The 23,591-nt window shown below is 54.6% G+C and overlaps 1 protein-coding gene across 2 annotated transcripts in view; it reads right to left on the minus strand.

Annotated features, from left to right (window-relative positions):
- The window catches only part of LOC137438506 (breast cancer anti-estrogen resistance protein 3 homolog), a 253,752-nt gene that overhangs the window by 205,470 nt on the left and 24,691 nt on the right, over positions 1 to 23,591 (minus strand). The window contains exon 1 of one of the 2 annotated variants that reach the window (XM_068133602.2): positions 1,008 to 1,023. The exons of the other annotated variant lie outside the window; for it this stretch is intronic. The gene's annotated coding sequence lies outside the window, so the exon portion shown is untranslated. Of the gene's footprint in view, positions 1 to 1,007; positions 1,024 to 23,591 lie in introns of those variants that run through there. 2 annotated transcript variants of the gene reach the window in all.

Genomic DNA, 23,591 nt, shown 5'->3' on the forward strand with positions numbered 1-23,591 from the left:
AATCGTCACTTTTCATCCTATTGACCCGAGCTTTGATCAAGATCGTCAATTTTAATGTTCATGAAATGGACAATTTGATGGATCAATGGCAACATTTTTTTGGGGGGCGGGGGGTGGATTTTGCGAGTATAGTGCTCTGCATGATGTCTTTTGTTGGTTTGTTTGTCTGTCTATGTGTCTGTGAACAAGATATTTCAAAAAGTTTTGGACGGATTCGGCCGAAATTTGGCAGAGAGGTAGTGTATGTGACACAGACGAAATGATTAGATTTTGGTGAAGATGCGAATCCGGATCCGGCTAATATATATTTTTAAGTGATTCTTCACCATTGGTTCACCATTGGGAGATCGGGCCAAAAACGATATATAGCAGGATATCTCAAAAGGTTATGGACGGATTTGAACGAAACTTGGTGGAGAGGTTGGGTGTGTGATAAGGTCGAATCGATTCTATTTTGATGAAGATCTGAATGTGGATTCGGATAGGATAATTATTTAATTTTTTGAGGGATTCTTCACTATTGAGAGATCGGGCGAAAAGTGATATATAACATGATATTTTAAAATGTTATGGACGACTTATGACTAAACTTGGTGGACGAGGTGGTTTGGTGACAAGAACAAGCCGATTAGATTTTGGTTCAGGTCCGAATCCAAATCCGGCCTATCAGTGGATACAAAACATGAAATATTCACTAGGCGGAGGTATGCTCTCCCGGGTGCCGTTCTAGTTTGGTGATGTCATCGTAACAAGGCATGAAAAACCAGCAAAAGCAAACCAATCTCTTTTGATTTCAGCACTTACAGAAAGTTCTTCGTTATCTTCATTCCTATGTCTTCACATGATATTCTAGCTTCTCCTTATCATGCACACATAACCAAGGGTGTGAAGATGGAGCAGCAAAATATATTAAGAAGCATATAAACATCTATATATGGATGGAATTGATAGGACGTTGATTACGGCTTGCTAACTGCCATGGGAAGCTGATGTTTTGGGCATTAAACCTTCAGCAGAGCGAGGACGGGGAAGGTGGACACAGTGGTGGTGAGTCAAAGGGCTGCGTACAACCAGGTGAGGAAGCACATGCGGTGGGAATGACTCATTTTGACACCGCAGAGTTCAGGGAGAGTCAGAGTTCAGGAGTGAAAAGTCAAGGGGACTTGGACTGGAAGAAAGGGGCGAATAATAGGAAAACAAGAAGCGAAACAATGACATTAGATAAATAAAAACAACATTAAATGTAATAAGATAATCAAAAAATAGAGCAGGTCCGAAGGACCGCTGCTGATTGATGACCTGAGCGTCCCAAATTAATCAAGATGGTACCATCTCCTCTCAATGGGACATATACCGTACAACTATGGCCCATATTCCATCTCCTCCCAATGGGACATATACCGTACAACTATGGCCCATATTCCATCTCCTCTCAATGGGACATATACCGTACAACTATGGCCCATATTCCATCTCCTCTCAATAGGACATATACCGCACAACTATGGCCTATACTTCATCTCCTCTCAATAGGATATATACCGTACAACTATGGCCCATATTCCATCTCCTCTCAATAGGACATATACCGTACAACTATGGCCCATATTCCATCTCCTCTCAATGGGACATATACCGTACAACTATGGCCCATATTCCATCTCCTCTCAATGGGACATATACCGTACAACTATGGCCTATATTCCATCTCCTCTCAATAGGATATATACCGTACAACTATGGCCTATATTCCATCTCCTCTCAATAGGATATATACCATACAACTATGGCCTATATTCCATCTCCTCTCAATAGGACATATACCGTACAACTATGGCCTATATTCCATCTCCTCCCAATAGGACATATACCGTACAACTATGGCCTATATTCCATCTCCTCCCAATAGGATATATACCGTACAACTATGGCCTATATTCCATCTCCTCTCAATAGGATATATACCGTACAACTATGGCCTATATTCCATCTCCTCTCAATAGGATATATACCGTACAACTATGGCCTATATTCCATCTCCTCCCAATAGGACATATACCGTACAACTATGGCCTATATTCCATCTCCTCTCAATAGGATATATACCGTACAACTATGGCCTATATTCCATCTCCTCTCAATAGGACATATACCGTACAACTATGGCCCATATTCCATCTCCTCTCAATGGGACATATACCGTACAACTATGGCCTATATTCCATTCCATCTCCTCTCAATAGGATATATACCGTACAACTATGGCCCATATTCCATCTCCTCTCAATGGGACATATACCGTACAACTATGGCCCATATTCCATCTCCTCTCAATGGGACATATACCGTACAACTATGGCCTATATTCCAACTCCTCTCAATGGGACATATACCGTACAACTATGGCCTATATTCCATCTCCTCTCAATGGGACATATACCGTACAACTATGGCCTATACTTCATCTCCTCTCAATAGGACATATACCGTACAACTATGGCCCATATTCCATCTCCTCTCACTCGATGGGCACATTTACCATAGTACTATGGCCTATACTTCATGTCCTCTCACTCGATGGACACATTTACCATAGTACTATGGCCTATACTTCATCTCCTCTCACTCGATGGGCACATTTACCATAGTACTATGGCCTATACTTCATCTCCTCTCAATGGGCACATTTACCATAGTACTATGGCCTATACTCTATCTCCTCTCATCAATGGCCTGTCGTTGGTAGAGAAAGTACTTCTGTCGACTCTCTTCAAAGATGTCACGTGTCATTCTCTCTGCTCTACTTTGCATCATTATGGAAAATCCTGTGCTCCTCGCATCTTCTTCAAGTGCTGGGTTAAAAATGGAGGATAGGCCTTTTGCACACATAGTTATTACTCCAAGGCAGAAATAATGGTGGATGTGTAAAAGTTTAAAATGACATCAAGATTTGGGCATCAGGATACGATATTTCAATGACAGGTTGTTTGCGTATGAGTGAGTGAGGAACTTCTGGTTCTGGGTTCAATCCAGGAAGGATCAGACTTGAATTAAAACCACCCTTCTGGCACAGAGCCAGTGAGGAATGGTGTACAGTGTGATGCAACAAGGACTGAGGGGACATTAAATTGGCCTTACCAGTTACCATCTAACATTATGTAGTTCTAAGAATATACCGCTATCAAATAAAATACAGTGTACCGCTATCAAATAAAATACAGTGTACCACTATCAAATAAAATAAAGTATACCACTATCAAATAAAATAAAGTATACCACTATCAAAGAAAATAAAGTATACCACTATCAAATAAAATAAAGTATACCACTATCAAATAAAATAAAGTATACCACTATCAAATAAAATAAAGTATACCACTATCAAAGAAAATAAAGTATACCACTATCAAATAAAATAAAGTATACCACTATCAAATAAAATACAGTATACCACTATCAAATAAAATAAAGTATACCACTATCAAATAAAATAAAGTATACCACTATCAAAGAAAATAAAGTATACCACTATCAAAGAAAATACAGTATACCACTATCAAATAAAATACAGTATACCACTATAAAATAAAATCCAGAGTAGCACTATGAAAGAAAATACAGTATAGCACTATGAAAGAAAATACAGTATAGCACAATCAAAGAAAATACAGTGTACCGCTATCAAAGAAAATACAGTGTACCACTATCAAATAAAATAAAGTATACCACTATCAAATAAAATAAAGTATACCACTATCAAAGAAAATAAAGTATACCACTATCAAAGAAAATACAGTATACCACTATCAAATAAAATACAGTATACCACTATCAAATAAAATCCAGAGTAGCACTATGAAAGAAAATACAGTATAGCACTATGAAAGAAAATACAGTATAGCACAATCAAAGAAAATACAGTGTACCGCTATCAAATAAAATACAGTGTACCACTATCAAATAAAATACAGTATAGCACAATCAAAGAAAATACAGTGTACCGCCATCAAATAAAATACAGTATACCACTGTCAAATAAAATACAGTATACCACTATCAAATAAAATACAGTGTACCGCTATCAAATAAAATACAGTATACCACTATCAAATAAAATACAGTATACCACTATCAAATAAAATAAAGTATACCACTGTAGCGGCTGCCGCTGGGTGTTCACAATCGCCTTGCACCTATCAAGGACGCGGAGCGATCACCATGCCGGGCTCGTCCAGGACGCCCGGGCAGGCTCGCCCTCAACTTGCCAGGCCGCAGCCAGGACGCTGGGCCACGCCCCCTGGCGCCGGGCCTGGGCAAACCCCCTGGGTTAATAGATATATATTGCTGACCGATAAACGGGTTTTCAGAGTGCCTGAGTGTTTGATTTCTATAAAGCAACTCAGATGAATTCCAGCTTTTTGTCGCGTCCATTCTTCTGATCGATGTGGGAGCCCCAGCTCCTTCATTGGTGACCTATCGACATGGACACGGCAGTCGCCCTTAAACTGCCTACCTTCTGGGAGGCTCACGCGGCGGTTTGGTTCGCACAGGCGGAGTCCCTGTTCGCCCTGCGAGGCATCACGGCCGACGACACCCGCTTCCACCATGTGGTTGCTGCGCTCGGGTCGGCTACCGCGGCCCGCGCCCTGAGCCTCCTCGAAAGCCCGCCAGCCGCTGACAAATACGGCGCGATTAAGAAGCTTCTCCTCGATGCTTTCGCTCTCCCATCGGCGGAACGCGCACGGCGCCTGCTCGAACTGCCTGAGCTCGGCGACACGCGCCCTTCCGAGCGAATGGACTACATGCTTTCACTGCTCGGCGAGCACTCTCCGGCATTCCTGTTCCGGGAGCTGTTCCTCCGTCAGCTGCCTAACCCGGTACGCCTCGCCCTGGCAAGCACGACGATCACAGATCCCCGGGCCCTTGCCAGAGAAGCCGACAAGATCTCCGCTGCAGGACGGCGCATCGCAGCGGCGACATGGGACCCACCGCCGTCCGACGCAACAACCATGGCGCCCGAGCACCCGGCAGGGTCGACGGCCGAACTGCCGACGCAATTGGCGGCCGCTCTACCGTGCCGACCACCTCCACCCGACCAAGCGTGGTGTTACTATCATGCCAGGTTCGGACAAAAGGCCCGGACATGCCGACCCCCGTGCACCTTCGGCAGGCCGGGAAACGGCCGGGCCGGCGTTCATTACCAGCCATGAGCGCCGGCCATACGGGCAACTTACTGTTCATCACGGATAAAGCGTCCGGACGGCGCTTCCTGTGCGACACCGGCGCCCAACTGAGCGTCATACCCGCCTCTGACCAGGACAGGCAATCCGCGGTTTGCGGCCCCTCCTTGGTTGCGGCCAACGGATCGACTATCCGCACCTTCGGCCCGCGCAACGTCACCCTCTGCTTCGGCGGCCAACGCTTTGCTTGGACGTTTGTAACCGCCAACGTGCCCATGGCTCTGCTAGGCGCCGACTTCCTCTGCGCACACGGACTGCTGGTGGACGTCCAACGGCGTCGTTTAATCAACGCTGAAACCTTCAGCTCCCTGGTATGCACATTGAGCAGCTCCGCGCCGACCGAGCTGGCATGCACCGTCCCGGCGGCGAACGAGTTTGCTCGCCTGCTCACGGAGTTCCCGGCCCTCACGCGGCCGACGTTTTCGGCCGTCGCAGTACGGCATGGGATCGAGCACCACATACCAACCACGGGGCCGCCGGTCTACGCCAGGGCCCGCCGCCTCGACCCAGCCAAGCTCGCCGTAGCGAAGGCCGAATTCGACGCGTTGGAGCACCTCGGCATCGTGCGGCGCTCCGATAGCGCGTGGGCCTCGCCACTGCACATCGTGCCAAAGCCGGGGGGTGGATGGCGCCCGTGTGGCGACTACCGCCGTCTCAATGACGCTACCACCCCCGACAGGTACCCGATCCCGCATATCCAAGACTTCTCCGCCCGTCTGGCGGGACGGGTCATTTTTTCGAAAATTGATCTCATACGGGGATATCACCAGGTACCTGTCAGGGCGGCCGACGTCCCTAAAACGGCAGTCATCACGCCGTTCGGCTTATTCGAATTCTTGCGGATGCCGTTTGGTCTCAAGAACGCGGCTCAGGCGTTCCAGCGCTTGATGGACGGCGTGCTGCGTGACCTGCCGTTCCTTTTCGTTTACCTGGACGACATCCTCGTCGCCAGCACGTCCCGGGCCGAGCACCTCCTCCACCTCCGAACACTGTTCGGGCGCCTCAGCGAGCACGGCCTCATCGTCAACCCGGCCAAATGCCACTTCGGCACGACGGCCGTTGATTTTTTGGGCCACCACATCACCAAGAACGGGGCCGTGCCGCTGCCAACCAAGGTCGAGGCCATCACCACGTTCCCGCGTCCCCGCACCATAAAGGCCCTGCAGGAATTCCTGGGAATGGTGAATTTTTATCACCGCTTCGTGCCCCGCGCTGCTCAACTCATGCGGCCCCTCTACGAAGCCCTCCGGGGCAAGCCGGCCAAGCACGACATCGCCTGGTCCGCAGCAATGGATGCGGCCTTCCAACGCTCAAAGCGGGCCCTCGCCGACGCAACACTGCTCGCTCACCCGGTGCTCAACGCTCCCATCGCCCTCACCACGGATGCCTCCGACTACGCGGTGGGCGCCGTACATGAGCAATGGGTGAACGGGGTTTGGCAGCCACTCGCTTTTTTCAGCCGGCAGCTCCGGCCGAACGAGCTCAAATACAGCACGTTTGACCGGGAGCTCCTCGGTCTACACCTGGCCGTCCGCCATTTCCGCCACCTCCTGGAGGGCCGACCTTTCACGGCGTTCGTCGACCACAAGCCGTTGGTTTACGCCATGGCCAAGGTCACGGAGCCATGGTTGGCCCGCCAACAGCGCCACCTCTCCGCCGTGTCGGAGTTTACCACGGACATCCGGCACGTCGCCGGCAAAAACAACGCCGTGGCCGACTGTCTTTCCCGGGCCAGCGCGAACGCGGTCCACCTGGGCGTGGATTTTGCGCTTATGGCGGCGGACCAAACCACCGACACCACGGTGCAAGCCCTCCGGGCGGCGGACACGGGCCTCCGCCTGGCCGACATCCCCTGCGCGGACACTGTCCTGCTCTGCGACGTCTCCCAAGGCCAGCCTCGCCCCATCGTGCCCGTCACCTGGCAACGCCGCATCTTCGCCTCCCTCCACGGCCTTTCCCACCCGGGCCGGAAAGCTTCCCAGAAGCTGGTGTCGGCGCGTTTCGTCTGGCACGGCCTTCGTCGGGACGTCCGCGATTGGACCAGCACCTGCACGGCCTGCCAACGGGCCAAGGTCCACCGACACACCCAGGCCCCGCTGGCACCTTTCACCGTGCCCGAACGACGTTTCGACCACGTCAACGTGGATCTGGTGGGCCCCCTCCCCCCGTCACGGGGGTTCACACACCTGCTCACCATGGTGGACAGGACCACCAGGTGGCCGGAGGCCGTTCCCCTCGTCTCCACCACCACCGCCGACGTGGCGCAGGCTTTCATCGCCACCTGGGTCGCCCGCTTCGGCGCACCGGCGGACATCTCGTCAGACCGCGGACCACAGTTCACCTCCGAGCTGTGGGGCGCGGTCGCCCGCAACCTGGGGGTCAAGCTCCACCGTACTACGGCCTACCACCCCCAAGCAAACGGGTTGTGCGAGCGATTCCACCGCTCCATGAAGGCCGCGCTCATGGCCGGCCTTCAAGACGGCGGTTGGGCCGACCGGCTGCCGTGGGTCCTTTTGGGCCTTCGCACGGCCCCCAAGGAGGACCTCCAGGCATCCACCGCCGAGCTTGTCTATGGCCAGGCGCTACGCGTCCCGGGCGAATTCGTGCCCGACGCTACCAGTCCCTGGTCCGCAGCTCACCAGCGCTCGGACCTCCAGGAGGCCGCCCGACGGTTTGCCCCCGTGCCAACATCCCACCACGGTGACCCCCAGTCCTACGTCCCCCCAGCACTCCGCACAGCGGAGTATGTTTTTGTGCGTCACGACGCACATCGGTGGCCACTCCAGCCGCCGTACGACGGGCCCTTCCGGGTGCTGCGACGGGACGACAAGTCGTTCGTCATCGACATCGGCGGCAGGTCGGACCGGATTGCAGTGGACCGCCTCAAGCCGGCGCACGTGGACGTCGACCACCCACCACGGGTGGCCCTTCCGCCGCGGCGAGGCCGCCCCCTGTCCACGGTGCCCCCCACTCGACCGCCCACCACCTCACCGGACCCCCTCCCACGACCCGCCAGGGGTCGCTTCGGCCGGGTCATCAGGACCCCCCTCAAATTGACCCTGCCGGTGCAAGTCGATTCTGGGGGGACGTGTGTAGCGGCTGCCGCTGGGTGTTCACAATCGCCTTGCACCTATCAAGGACGCGGAGCGATCACCATGCCGGGCTCGTCCAGGACGCCCGGGCAGGCCCGCGCTCAACTTGCCAGGCCGCAGCCAGGACGCTGGGCCACGCCCCCTGGCGCCGGGCCTGGGCAAACCCCCTGGGTTAATAGATATATATTGCTGACCGATAAACGGGTTTTCAGAGTGCCTGAGTGTTTGATTTCAATAAAGCAACTCAGATGAATTCCAGCTTTTTGTCGCGTCCATTCTTCTGATCGACGTGGGAGCCCCAGCTCCTTCACCACTATCAAATAAAATACAGTGTACCGCTATCAAATAAAATACAGTGTACCACTATCAAATAAAATAAAGTATACCACTATCAAATAAAATAAAGTATACCACTATCAAAGAAAATAAAGTATACCACTATCAAAGAAAATACAGTATACCACTATCAAATAAAATACAGTATACCACTATCAAATAAAATCCAGAGTAGCACTATGAAAGAAAATACAGTATAGCACTATGAAAGAAAATACAGTATAGCACAATCAAAGAAAATACAGTGTACCGCTATCAAATAAAATACAGTGTACCACTATCAAATAAAATACAGTATAGCACAATCAAAGAAAATACAGTGTACCACCATCAAATAAAATACAGTATACCACTGTCAAATAAAATACAGTATACCACTATCAAATAAAATACAGTGTACCGCTATCAAATAAAATACAGTATACCACTATCAAATAAAATACAGTATAACACTATCAAATAAAATAAAGTATACCACTATCAAATAAAATACAGTGTACCGCTATCAAATAAAATACAGTATACCACTATCAAATAAAATCCAGTATACCACTATCAAATAAAATACAGTGTACCACTATGAAAGAAAATACAGTATAGCACAATCAAAGAAAATACAGTGTACCGCTATCAAATAAAATACAGTATACCACTATCAAATAAAATACAGTATACCACTATCAAATAAAATAAAGTATACCACTCTCAAATAAAATACAGTATACCACTATCAAATAAAATAGTGTACCGCCATCAAATAAAATACAGTGTACCACTATCAAATAAAATACAGTATACCACTATCAAATAAAATACAGTGTACCGCTATCAAATAAAATACAGTATACCACTATCAAATAAAATCCAGTATACCACTATCAAATAAAATACAGTGTACCACTATCAAATAAAATACAGTATACCACTATCAAATAAAATACAGTATACCACTATCAAATAAAATACAGTATACCACTATCAAATAAAATCCAGAGTAGCACTATGAAAGAAAATACAGTATAGCACAATGAAAGAAAATACAGTATAGCACAATCAAAGAAAATACAGTATAGCACTATCAAATAAAATAGTGTCGCACTATCAAATAAAATACAGTATTTTAGGAGTCGCGGAAGGCGAGAGAACGAGGCCATTCGTAGGGTTCGAAGTTGGTTTATTCAAACAGCAAGATCCAGCACACTAAAAGCGAACGGAAGTCGGCACGCTTATATAAAGACAAAAGCCCTCTTCGGAGGGCGTGGCTCCGGCAACCGCGCGTGCGTCACGTCCACACAACCAAAAGTCCAACAGGCCCGTGCGCGTGTATTATGCCCAAATAAGGTAATGGTTACCTGCACATAAGGTAACCGCCACATACGTCCCCCCAGAATGCACTCCGCGTAGGCTGAGGCGACCGAGGGGCTGGTCAAGTCCTCGGGGGAGGCTGCCGAGGTTCCTCGCGGGCCTCCCGAGGTTGCAGTTCGCGGGTGCAGTGCCGAGAAGGCTCGAGCAGCGCTCGGCCTCGATGCACGCGAAAAGCGGTTGAGCCAACCGAGGGGCTGGTCAAGGCCTCGGGGGAGGCTGCCGAGGTTCCTCACGGGCCTCCCGAGGATGCAGGGTCGGAGAAGTAGTTGCGGTTGTAGTTGTAGTTGCGCGAGGGTGACGAAGCGGCCATGCCGCTAACGTCAGTGCGCGCGAAGGTGACGAAGCAGCCGTTCCGCCAACGTCAGTGCGCGCGAAGGTGACGAAGCAGCCGTGCCTTCGGAGGGTCTTGGAGCAGGCTCACCCCTCTGGTCGTAGAGGAGCCGAGCGCGGTGCGCGAACCTCATAGTCATGGCCGTCGTCGTTTCCGAAACTCCGGCATTTCGAAACCGCGTTCGAAACTGTGCCCGAAGCCGTGCGGGAGAAGCCGGCGTCACCAGCTTAGGTGGCTTCCCTGGCTAGGGCGCGCTTGCCGTGTTCGTTTGCAGCCCCCAATCCGTTCTAGGGCAGCCGGGGGTCACCAGTTTAGGAGTCGCGGAAGGCGAGAGAACGAGGCCATTCATAGGGTTCGAAGTTGGTTTATTCAAACAGCAAGATCCAGCACACTAAAAGCGAACGGAAGTCGGCACGCTTATATAAAGCGAAAAGCCCTCTTCGGAGGGCGCGGCTCTGGCAACCGCGCGTGCGTCACGTCCACACAACCAAAAGTCCAACAGGCCCGGGCGCGTGTATTATGCCCAAATAAGGTAATGGTTACCTGCACATAAGGTAACCGCCACATGCGGTTACCTGCACATAAGGTAACCGCCACAGTATATCACTATCAAGGAAAATACAGTATAGCACTATCAAAGAAAATACAGTATACCACTATCAAATAAAATCCAAAGTAGCACTATGAAAGAAAATACAGTATAGCACAATCAAAGAAAATACAGTATAGCACTATCAAATAAAATACAGTATAGCACAATCAAAGAAAATACAGTATACCACTATCAAATAAAATACAGTATACCACTATCAAAGAAAATACAGTATAGCACTATGAAATAAAATACAGTATGCCACTATCAAATAAAATCCAGAGTAGCACTATGAAAGAAAATACAGTATAGCACTATGAAAGAAAATACAGTATAGCACTATCAAAGAAAATACAGTATACCACTATCAAATAAAATACAGTATAGCACTATCAAAGAAAATACAGTATACTACTATCAAATAAAATACAGTATAGCACTATCAAATAAAATACAGTATACCACTATCAAAGAAAATACAGTGTAGCACTATGAAAGAAAATACAGTGTAGCACTATCAAATAAAATACAGTATACCACTATCAAATAAAATACAGTATACCACTATCAAAGAAAATACAGTATAGCACTATGAAAGAAAATACAGTATAGCACTATCAAAGAAAATACAGAGCAGCACTATCAAATAAAATACAGTATAGCACCATCAAAGAAAATACAGTATAGCACTATCAAATAAAATACAGTATACCACTATCAAATAAAATACAGTATACCACTATCAAAGAAAATACAGTATAGCACTCTCAAATAAAATACAGTATTGTAGCGGTTCCCGCTGAATGTACACAATCGCCTTGCACCTGCCAGGGCGCGATCGCCATGCCGGGCTCGTCCGGACGGGCCCAGATGTGCCTCTCCTGGGCATGCCCGGACTCGCTGTTCCCGGGCACGCCCGAACCTCCCAGGCACGCCCGGTCTCGTCCTTCCAGGGCTCGCCCAGAGCGCCCGGGCACGCCCAGCCTCGACTTGCCAGGCCGCGTCCAGGACGCCCGGGCATGTCCAGACTCGCCTTTCCAGGGCTCGCCCAGAGCGTCCGGGCATGCCCGCTCTCGCCTTTCCAGGGCTCGCCCAGAGCGCTCGGGCACGCCCAGCCTCGACTTGCCAGGCCGCGTCCAGGACGCCCGGGCATGTCCAGACTCGCCTTTCCAGGACTCGCCCTTGACACCCGGGCATGCCCGGTCTCGGTTTTCCCGGGCAAACGCCCCGGCATAAATGTGTATATATATTGCTGCCCGATAAACGGGCTTGTCAGAATACCTGAGTTGTTTTGTTTCAATAAAGCAACTCGGACGAATTCCGTCTTTGGTCGCGTCAATTCTTTCGACTCGCGTTGGAGCGCAGCTCCTTCACTGGTGACCTACCGACATGGACACGGCAGTGACTCCTAAACTGCCTACCTTCTGGGAGGCTCACGCGGCTGTTTGGTTCGCCCAGGCGGACTCCCAGTTCGCCCTGCGAGGCATCACCGCAGACGACACCCGCGTCCACCATGTCATGGCAGCGCTCGGTTCCGCCACCGCGGCCCGCGCCCTGAGCCTCCTCGAGCACCCGCCGGCTGCTGACAAGTATGACACGCTGAAGACGCTCCTCCTCGACGCTTTCGCCCTCACCGGCGGCACGCGCACGGTGCCTGCTCGACCTGCCCGAGCTCGGCGACACGCGCCGGTCCGAGCGCATGGACTATATGCTCTCGTTGCTCGGTGAGCACTCTCCGGATTTTCTGTTCCGCGAGCTGTTCCTTTGCCAGCTGCCTCACCCGGTACGCCTCGCCCTGGCTGGCACGTCGATCACCGATCCCCGCACCCTCGCCAGGGAAGCCGATAAGATCTCCTCGGCGGGCCAACACATCGGCGCGGCTACCTGGAGCCTGCCGCCGTCCGAGGCGACGCCCACGACGCCCGAGCACCCTGCGCGGTTGGAGGCCGAACTGCCGATGCAACTGGTGGCCGCCATGCCGCGCCGACCACTTCCGACACGACGGCCGCGGCCTCCAACTGACCAGGCGTGGTGTTATTACCACGCCAGGTTCGGACACAAGGCTCGGACGTGCCGACCCCCGTGCACTTTCGGCAAGTCGGAAACGGCCGGGCCGGCGTTCATTCCCAGCCATGAGCGCCGGCCACTCGGGCAACTTGCTTTTTATTCGGGACAAAGCGTCCGGGCGGCATTTCCTTTGTGACACCGGCGCCCAACTGAGCGTCATACCCGCCTCCGAGCAGGACAGGCGGGACGCCGTTTGCGGCCCCTCTTTGGTCGCTGCTAATGGCTCGGCCATACGCACTTTTGGCCCGCGCGACGTCACCCTCTGCTTCGGCAACCAGCGCTTTCAGTGGACCTTTGTGACCGCCTGCGTCCCCATGGCTTTGCTGGGCGCCGACTTCCTCTGCGCGCACGGGCTGCTGGTCGACGTCAAACGACGTCGCCTTGTCAACGCCGAGACCTTCAGCTCCCTGGCGTGCACGATGAGCAGCTCCGCGCCGACCGAACTAGCGTGCGCCCTCCCGACGGTGAACGTGTTCGCTCGCCTGCTCGCGGCATTCCCGGCCCTCACGCGGCCGACGTTTTCGGCCGTCGCAGTGCGGCATGGGATCGAGCACCACATACCCACTACAGGCCCGCCGGTCTACGCCAGGACCCGCCGCCTCGACCCGGCCAAGCTCGCCGTGGCAAAGGCCGAGTTCGACGCGTTGGAGCACCTCGGCATCGTGCGGCGCTCCAATAGCGCGTGGACCTCACCACTGCACATCGTGCCAAAGCCGGGGGGCGGATGGCGCCCGTGTGGCGACTACCGCCGCCTCAACGATGCTACCACCCCCGACAGGTACCCGATCCCGCACATCCAGGACTTTTCCGCCCGTTTGGCGGGACGGGTCATATTTTCCAAAATTGAGCTGATACGGGGATACCACCAGGTACCTGTCCGGGCGGCCGACGTCCCGAAGACGGCCGTCATCACGCCGTTCGGCCTGTTCGAATTTTTGAGGATGCCGTTTGGCCTCAAGAACGCGGCCCAGGCGTTCCAGCGCTTAATGGACGGCGTGCTGCGCGACCTGCCATTTCTTTTCGTCTATCTGGACGACATCCTCGTCGCCGGCACGTCCCGCGCCGAGCACCTCCTCCACCTCCGAACACTGTTCGGTCGCCTCAGCGAGCACGGCTTAATTGTCAACCCAGCCAAATGCCACTTCGGCACGACGACCGTTGACTTTTTGGGCCACCGCATCACCAAGACCGGGGCCGTGCCGCTGCCGACCAAGGTCGAGGCCATCACCACTTTCCCGCGTCCCCGTTCCATCAAAGCCCTACAAGAGTTCCTCGGCATGGTCAATTTTTATCACCGATTCGTGCCCCGCGCTGCTCAGCTCATGCGGCCCCTTTACGAGGCCCTCCGGGGCAAGCCGGCCAAGCATGACATCGTTTGGTCCGCGGCCATGGACGCGGCCTTCGCGAGCGCAAAACGGGCCCTCGCCAACGCAACGCTGCTGGCTCACCCGGTGCTCAACGCGCCCATCGCCCTCACTACGGACGCCTCCAACTACGCGGTGGGCGCCGTCCATGAACAATGGGTGGACAGGGTTTGGCAGCCACTCACTTTTTTCAGCCGGCAACTCCGGCCGAATGAGTTAAAATACAGCACGTTCGACCGCGAGCTGCTCGGTCTATTCCTGGCCGTTCGCCATTTCCGACACCTCCTGGAGGGCCGCCCGTTCACGGCTTTCGTCGACCACAAGCCGTTGGTCTACGCAATGGCCAAAGTCACGGAGCCGTGGTCGGCCCGCCAGCAGCGCCACCTCTCCGCCATGTCGGAATTCACCACGGACATCAGGCACGTCGCCGGCAAAGACAACGCCGTGGCCGACTGTCTTTCTCGGGCCAGCGCGAACGCGGTCCACCTCGGCGTGGACTTCGCGCTCATGGCGGCCGACCAGACCACCGACACCTCGGTGCAGGCCCTCCGGGTGGCGGACACGGGCCTCCGCCTGGCCGACATCCCCTTCGCAGGCACAATCCTGCTCTGCGACGTCTCCCAGGGCCAGCCTCGCCCCATCGTGCCCGTTTCCTGGCAGCGCCGCATCTTCGCCTCCATCCACGGCCTTTCTCACCCGGGCTGGAAAGCTTCTCAGAAGCTGGTGTCGGCACGTTTCGTCTGGCACGGCCTTCGACGGAACGTCCGCGACTGGGCCAACGCCTGCACGGCCTGCCAGCGGGCCAAGGTCCACCACCACACCCAGGCCCCGCTAGCACCTTTCACTGTGCCTGCACGGCGTTTCGACCACGTCCACGTGGACCTGGTGCGTCCCCTGCCCCCATCGCGGGGGTTCACCCACCTACTCACCATGGTGGACAGGACCACCAGGTGGCCGGAGGCCGTGCCCCTCACCTGCACCACCACCGCCGATGTGGCGCAGGCGTTCATCGCCACCTGGGTCGCGCGCTTCGGCGCACCGGCGGACATCTCGTCCGACCGCGGCCCACAGTTCACGTCCGAACTTTGGGGCACGGTCGCCCGCTCGTTGGGGGTCACGCTGCACCGCACCACGGCCTACCACCCCCAAGCCAATGGGTTGTGCGAGCGGTTTCACCACTCCATGAAGGCCGCACTCATGGCCGGCCTTCAGGACGACGGTTGGACCGACCGGCTGCCGTGGGTCCTTTTGGGCCTCCGCACGGCCCCCAAGGAGGACCTCCGGGCGTCCGCCGCCGAGCTCGTTTACGGCCAGCCGCTCCCTGTCCCGGGTGAGTTCGTGCCGGATGCTACCAGTCCCTGGTCCGCCGCACACCAGCGCTCAGACCTCCAGGAGGCCGCCCGACGATTTGCCCCCGTGCCAACGTCCCACCATGGTGGCCCCCAGTCCTACGTCCCCCCGGCGCTTCGCACAGCGGAGTACGTCTTTGTGTGTCATGACGCGCACCGGGGGCCACTCCGGCCGCCATACAACGGGCCCTTCCGGGTCCTGCGACGGGGCGACAAGTCCTTCGTCGTCGACGTCGGTGGCCGGTCGGACCGGATCTCTGTGGACCGCCTCAAACCGGCGCACGTGGACGTCGACCGACCACCACAGTTGGCCCTTCCTCCGCGGCGAGGCCGCCCCCCGTCCACAGTTCCCCCCGCTCGACCACCCACCACCAGATCGAACCCCCCCCCCCCCCACGACACTCCAGGGGTCGCCTCGGCGGGGTCATCCGGACCCCCCTTAAATTGACCCTGCCGGTGCATGTCGATTCTGGAGGGGCGTGTGTAGCAGTTCCCGCTGAATGTACACAATCACCTTGCACCTGCCAGGACGCGGCCAGGGCGCGATCGCCATGCCGGGCTCGTCCGGACGGGCCCAGGCGCGCCTCTCCTGGGCATGCCCGGACTCGCTGTTCCCGGGCACGCCCGAACCTCCTGGGCACGCCCGGTCTCGTCTTTCCAGGGCTCGCCCAGAGCGCCCGGGCACGCCCAGCCTCGACTTGCCAGGCCGCGTCCAGGACGCCCGGGCATGTCCAGACTCGCCTTTCCAGGGCTCGCCCAGAGCGTCCGGGCATGCCCGCTCTCGCCTTTCCAGGGCTCGCCCAGAGCGCTCGGGCACGCCCAGCCTCGACTTGCCAGGCCGCGTCCAGGACGCCCGGGCATGTCCAGACTAGCCTTTCCAGGACTCGCCCTTGACACCCGGGCATGCCCTGTCTCGGTTTTCCCGGGCAAACGCCCTGGCATAAATGTGTATATATATTGCTGCCCGATAAACGGGCTTGTCAGAATACCTGAGTTGTTTTGTTTCAATAAAGCAACTCGGACGAATTCTGTCTTTGGTCGCGTCAATTCTTTCGACTCGCGTTGGAGCGCAGCTCCTTCAGTATACCACTATCAAATAAAATCCAGAGTAGCACTATGAAAGAAAATAAAGTATAGCACTATGAAAGAAAATACAGTATTGTAGCAGTTACTGGAAGCATTACACAATCCCCTTGCCCCGGCCGATGACGTAACCGGCGGGCGGTCACTTGCCCGGGCTCGTCCGGACTTGCCCGAACTTGCCTTGCCCGGGCGGACACTTGGTTTGCATACCACGCCCCGTTGAGAGGCGTGGCTTACCGATTTGCATACCACGCCCTGCCTGAGAGGCGTGGCTTTTGTGTGGTGAACTTTGGTTATAAATTGCCGCCCGTTCTATCGGGCTTTTCAGTGCTTTTGAGTTGAGCAAGAAATAAATAGCTCAGTGAAACTTCGTCCCTGGTGTCTTCCATTTTGTCCGGCTTTATCGTGAGAGCATAGCTCCACAATTGGTGACCCCTTTTCAAGAACACGGCGATGGAGTCATCTGTAGCTTTGAAGCTCCCTGGCTTTTGGGAATCGCACGTAGCCGTCTGGTTCGCCCAAGCGGATTCTCAATTCGCCCTGCGGAACATTACGGAGGATACGACGCGCTACCACCATGTGGTCTCCGCGCTCAACGCCTCCACTGCCGCCCGGGTCCTGAGCTTCCTACAGAACCCGCCGAACGTCGACAAATACGGCACGCTCAAAGGCCTACTCCTCGGTGCGTTTGGACTCACGGAGACCGAACGCGCGCGACAACTGCTCGACCTCCCGGAGCTGGGTGAGGCCCGTCCATCCGAATGCATGGACCACATGCTTGATCGTCTCGGCGACCACAGCCCAGATTTCCTCTTCCACGAGCTGTTCCTCCAGCAGCTACCCGGGCAGGTACGATTAGCTTTGGCTAATTCGCCCATCACAGACCCTCGCGCCCTGCCCAAGGAGGCCGATAAATTTTTCTCGGCCAGGCGACACGTCGGAGTGGCCGCTTGGAACCCTGGGCCGACCGAGGCAAAGCCCGCGCCACGACCGGCACCACCACCGGCCGAGTTAGCGCCACTGGCGGCAGCGGCCGCCACGACGCCCGGTCGACCGAACCCGACGCGACCGCCAGAGCCTCCACCAGAGCGGACCATGTGCTACCCACAGTGCACTTTCGGCAGGTCGGGAAATGACCAGGCCGGTGCTCCCTGCCTGCCATGAGCGTCGGCCATTCAGGCAGCCTTCTGTTTATTACGGACACAGCATCCGGGCGGCGTTTTTTGTGCGACACCGGCGCTCAGCTGAGCGTGATACCTGCCTCGGTGCAGGACAAACAGGCCGCGCTTTGCGGCCCGGCCTTGTTCGCCGCAAACGGCTCCTCCATCCGCACCTTCGGTTTGCGCAGCGTCGCTTTCTGCTTCGTGGGCCAGCACTTCAGGTGGGACTTGATCATGGCGAACGTACCCATGGCCTTGCTGGGTGCAGATTTTCCTTGCGCGCATGGGCTTTTGGTTGACGTCAAACGGCGTCGGCTCATCAACGCGGAGACCTTCAGCTCGCTCGCTTGTTCATTGAGCGGCTCCACACCAACCAAGCTAGCCTGCGCTCTCCTGGCCGCGAACGATTTCACCCGCCCACTCGCCGAGTTTCCCGCCCTCACGCAGCCGACGTTTTCGGCCGTCGCCGTCAAACACGGCGTCGAACACCACATCCCGACCACAGGTCCACCGGTCTACGCCAGGGCTCGTCACCTCGACCCGGCCAAACTCACCGTGGCGAAGGCGGAATTCGACGCGCTAGAGCGATTGGGCATTGTGCGGCACTCGAATAGCGCGTGGGCCTCGCCCCTGCACATCGTGCCCAAACCGGGTGGCGGATGGCGACCATGCGGCGATTACCGCCGTCTCAATGACGCCACCACCCCCAACCGGTACCCGATACCACATATACAGGACTTTTCCGCCCGTTTGGCGTGGCGGGTGATCTTTTCCAAGGTCGACCTAATTCGGGGCTACCACCAGGTACCCGTCCGGCCGGCCGACGTGCCGAAGACGGTGGTAATTACACCTTTTAGCCTCTTCGAGTTCCTTCGCATGCCATTCGGCCTTAAGAACGCGGCCCAGGCCTTCCAACGGCTGATGCACAGCGTGCTGCGTGACCTCACCTTCCTTTTCGTCTACTTGGATGACATTCTCGTCACCAGCACTTCCCGGGCGGAGCACCTCATCCACCTGCGCACGCTTTTTGAGCGCCTCGGCCAGCACGGCCTCATCATCAACCCGGCGAAATGCCAGCTTGGCGTAACGGCCATCGACTTCCTGGGGCACCGCATCACGAAGCGCGGGGCCATTCCGCTGCCGACCAAGGTGGAGGCAGGAGGCCGTTAAAGGTTTCCCGCGCCCCCGCTCCATCAAGGCCCTACAGGAATTTTTGGGAATGGTAAATTTCTACCACCGGTTCGTGCCTCACGCCGCCCAACTCATTCGCCCCCTGTACGAAGCCCTCCGGGGCAAGCTGGCCAAGCACGATGTCGCCTGGACCAAAGAGATGGATGAGGCGTTCACGGGCGCTAAGCTGACCCTCGCCAACGCGACCATGCTGGCGCACCCCGCGCTCGACGCACCCATCGCCCTCGCCACGGACGCTTCCGACTACGCGGTGGGCGCCGTGCATGAACAGTGGCTGAACGGGGCTTGGCAACCGCTGGCCTTCTTCAGCCGACAGCTTCGCCCTAACGAGCGCAAGTATAGTGCTTTCGACCGCGAGCTCCTCGGCCTTTACCTGGCCGTTCACCACTTCCGCCATCTTTTAGAGGGCCGCCCGTTCACGGCGTTTGTGGACCACAACCCCCTGGTCTTCGCCATGGCCAAGGGTGCAGAGCCGTGGTCGGCCCGCCAGCAGCGCCACCTCTCCGCCGTGTCCGAATTTACGATGGACATCCGGCATGTCGCGGGCAAGGACAACGCTGTGGCCGATTGCCTCTCCCGGTCCAGCGTGAACGCCGTCCACCTCGGTGTGGACTTCGCACGCATGGCGGCCGACCAGAACGCCGAACCCACGGTGCAAGCCCTTCGGACAGCGGACACAGGCCTGCAGTTGTCCGATGTCCCCTTCGAGGACACAGGCACAGTTCTCCTGTATGACGTTTCCCTGGGCCAACCTCGCCCCATCGTGCCCACCGGATGGCAGCGGCACATTTTTGCCACCCTCCACGGCCTTTCCCACCCGGGCCGGAAAGCGTCGCAGAAGCTCGTGGCAGCGAAATTCGTCTGGCCGTAAGGACGTCCGCGACTGGGCCAACGCCTGTGTTGCCTGCCAGCGCGCGAAGGTCCACCGGCACACCCAGGCCCCGTTGGCACCATTCGACGTGCCCGCGCAGTGCTTCGACCACGTCAATGTGGACCTGGTGGGACCCCTTCCCTCCTCGCGGGGCTTCACCCACCTCCTCACGATGGTGGACAGGACCACCAGGTGGCCGGAGGCCGTCCCGCTGGCATCAACAACATCCGCCGATGTGGCGCAGGCCTTCATTGGCACCTGAATTGCCCGTTTCGGCGCCCCCTCGGACATCTCCTCCGACAGAGGCCCGCAATTCACCTCTGAGCTTTGGGGCGCGGTCGCCCAGGCCTTGGGGGTCAAGCTACACCGCACCACGGCCTACCACCCCCAAGCCAACGGCTTGTGCGAGCGGTTCTACCGCTCGATGAAGGCCGCTCTCAGGGCCAGCCTCCAGGACAACGGTTGGGCTGACAGGCTCCCGTGGGTCCTATTGGGCCTCCGAACGGCCCCTAAAGAGGACCTCCAGGCTTCCACCGCCGAGCTGGTCTACGGCCAGCCACTGCGCGTGCCGGGCGAGTTCATCCCCGACGCCACGGGCCCCTGGTCCGCGGCTCGCCAACGCTCGGTCCTCCAGGAGGCCGCCAGGAGGTTTGCCCCCGTGCCCACGTCCCATCACGGCTGCCCCCAACCCCACGTCCCCCAGCACTTCGCGCTGCGGAGTACATTTTCATCCGGAGCGACGCACACCCGGGACCGCTCTGGCCGCCGTAAGATGGACCTTTCCGGGTCCTGAAGAGCGACGACAAGTCGTTCATCGTGGACATCGGCGACAAACCGGACCACATCTCCATGGACAGCCTCAAGCCGACCCATTTGGACCTCGACCAACCTCCACGGTTGGCCCTTCCTCCACGACAGGGCCGTCCCCCGTCAACCAAGCCCCCCCGCCCGACCATCCACCGCCACGCCACCTACCACCCCCACACGAATCACCAGGGGTCGTTTCGGCTGGGTCATCAAGACCCCCCTCAAACTGACTCTCCCGGTGCAAGTTAATTCTGGGGGGGCGCATGTAGCGGTTACCGGAAGCATTACACAATCCCCTTGCACTGGCCGATGACGTAACCGGCGGGCGGTCACTTGCCCGGGCTCGTCCGGACTTGCCCGGACTTGCCTTGCCCGGGCGGACACTTGGTTTGCATACCACGCCCCGTTGAGAGGCGTGGCTTACCGATTTGCATACCACGCCCCGCCTGAGAGGCGTGGCTTTTGTGTGGTGAACTTTGGTTATAAATTGCCGCCCGTTCTATCGGGCTTTTCAGTGCTTTTGAGTTGAGCTAGAAATAAATAGCTCAGTGAAACTTCGTCCCTGGTGTCGTCCATTTTGTCCGGCTTTATCGTGAGAGCATAGCTCCACAGTATACCTCTATCAAAGAAAATACAGTATACCACTATCAAAGAAAACATACCACTATCAAAGAAAACACAGTATACCTCTATCAAAGAAAACATACCACTATCAAAGAAAATACAGTATACCAATATCAAAGAAAATACAGTATACCACTATCAAAGAAAATACAGTATACCACTATCAAAGAAAATATAGTATACCACTATCAAAGAAAATACAGAATACCTCTATCAAAGAAAACATACCACTCTCAAAAAAAATACAGTATACCTCTATCAAAGAAAACATACCACTATCAAAGAAAATATAGTATACCACTATCAAAGAAAATACAGTGTACCACTATCAAAGAAAATACAGTACAGCACTATCAACCCCTGTCCCTCCCCCACTCCCTCCCGTCTTCCTCTCCATGTCCGTGTCTATCCTTTTTAAATGCCTTCAATTTCTTTTTCCGTCTTTTTTTTCTCTTTCGCTATTCAGTTGTTACTTTTACCTGATACTTGACATACCATACTCAACACTATCGGGTGCACAAAACTCAACACAACACAGAGGATTACACACACAAAGTTATGGATTACGTCTGATTAATTATTTGCAATAGGGGAATGGGAAACGAGAACGGGTCGAAATGGGATACTAAACATGAATGGGTCAAAATGTTAGGCAGGATTTATTTGATGTGCTTCAGGCATAATTGTGAGATGTACAAACCTACAGTGTATAAGCACAGCCTTGTTTGCTTCCAAAATAAAAAAACAAGAAAGAGCAATCAGGGATTGCAGACCCTCACCAGGACGTGTTTGTGTGGTATTTGTTAGCTGCTGTGTTTGTGTGGTTTATTGGCGATGAAAATTTATGTTCAATCCAATATGGCTGCCAAAACTCATGACCAATGACATCATCAATTTAATTCTCCCATATCATGTTTGTGTAGATCATGCTCAATAAGTTTCAAACTGATCAGAGCAAGCATTCTACTTGTCTAATTATGACATTATAATGAAGGCAATGATGACATCATCATGAGTATATGTTGTTCCCCATGGGGTGTACTTGACAATGAGACATGTTTCATTGTTTTTCCATGGCGTGGTTTCAGAGATATAGAGGTGCAAATTTTTTGCGGTTTTTCCAAGATGGCGCCCTACCACGTGACCTATGATGTCATAATTAAGTTTTCTCTGCATGAAATGCAGTAGAATACCGATTATTATTCCTAGAATTTTTATTATTATTCTAACCGCCATCCACCGCCACGCCACCTACCACCCCCACACGAATCACCAGGGGTCGTTTCGGCTGGGTCATCAAGACCCCCCTCAAACTGACTCTCCCGGTGCAAGTTAATTCTGGGGGGGCGCATGTAGCGGTTACCGGAAGCATTACACAATCCCCTTGCACTGGCCGATGACGTAACCGGCGGGCGGTCACTTGCCCGGGCTCGTCCGGACTTGCCCGGACTTGCCTTGCCCGGGCGGACACTTGGTTTGCATACCACGCCCCGATATAGTGGTATACTATATCACTCACTCACCGCAGGCAGGTAGGTGGTCTTTCTGTCTTCTACCGACTCCTCTCCGGCCTTGCACCCCCAGCTCTCTCTGTGCTCTGTCCCCAAAATATTCCTACAGGTCGCACAAGATCTGCCAGCAACCCTCTGATGGTTAAACTGCCGAAATCTCGGCTCTCCGCTCACCTTCACTCTTTCATTCCTCTTTTCTCCCGCCTCTGGAACAAACTCCCTCACTCCCTTCAATCCCACTCCTCCCTCCAGGTCTTTAAAACAGCTGTTCACCACCATCTCTTATCTTCCCCCATCCAAAACCTTGATCTTTTCTACCCCCGCTAATTCACCCCAGATCCACCTTGTTTGAAATTCCAACTTCTTTCCTGGAAGTCCTGGCAGTGTCCATATGTTTTATACCTCTCCCACTGCCCCCTTCCCACGCCCCCCCCCCCAAAGCCCTCGCCCTCTCTCAGATCTCTCGATGTCTCCATGTCTCTCGGTCCCTGCTCTCAAATGTTGTGTTTGTGTCCTTCCCCCTCTCTCCCCATCTTGTCTACCGCTCCCTATGTTATATGTTTTATGTGTCGGTTTGTCTTTCTGTGTGATTAATGTTCGCTCTTTCA

This window comes from Myxine glutinosa, chromosome 13, assembly GCF_964187855.1.
Source record: "Myxine glutinosa chromosome 13, kmMyxGlut1.1, whole genome shotgun sequence".
NCBI lineage: Eukaryota > Metazoa > Chordata > Myxini > Myxiniformes > Myxinidae > Myxine > Myxine glutinosa.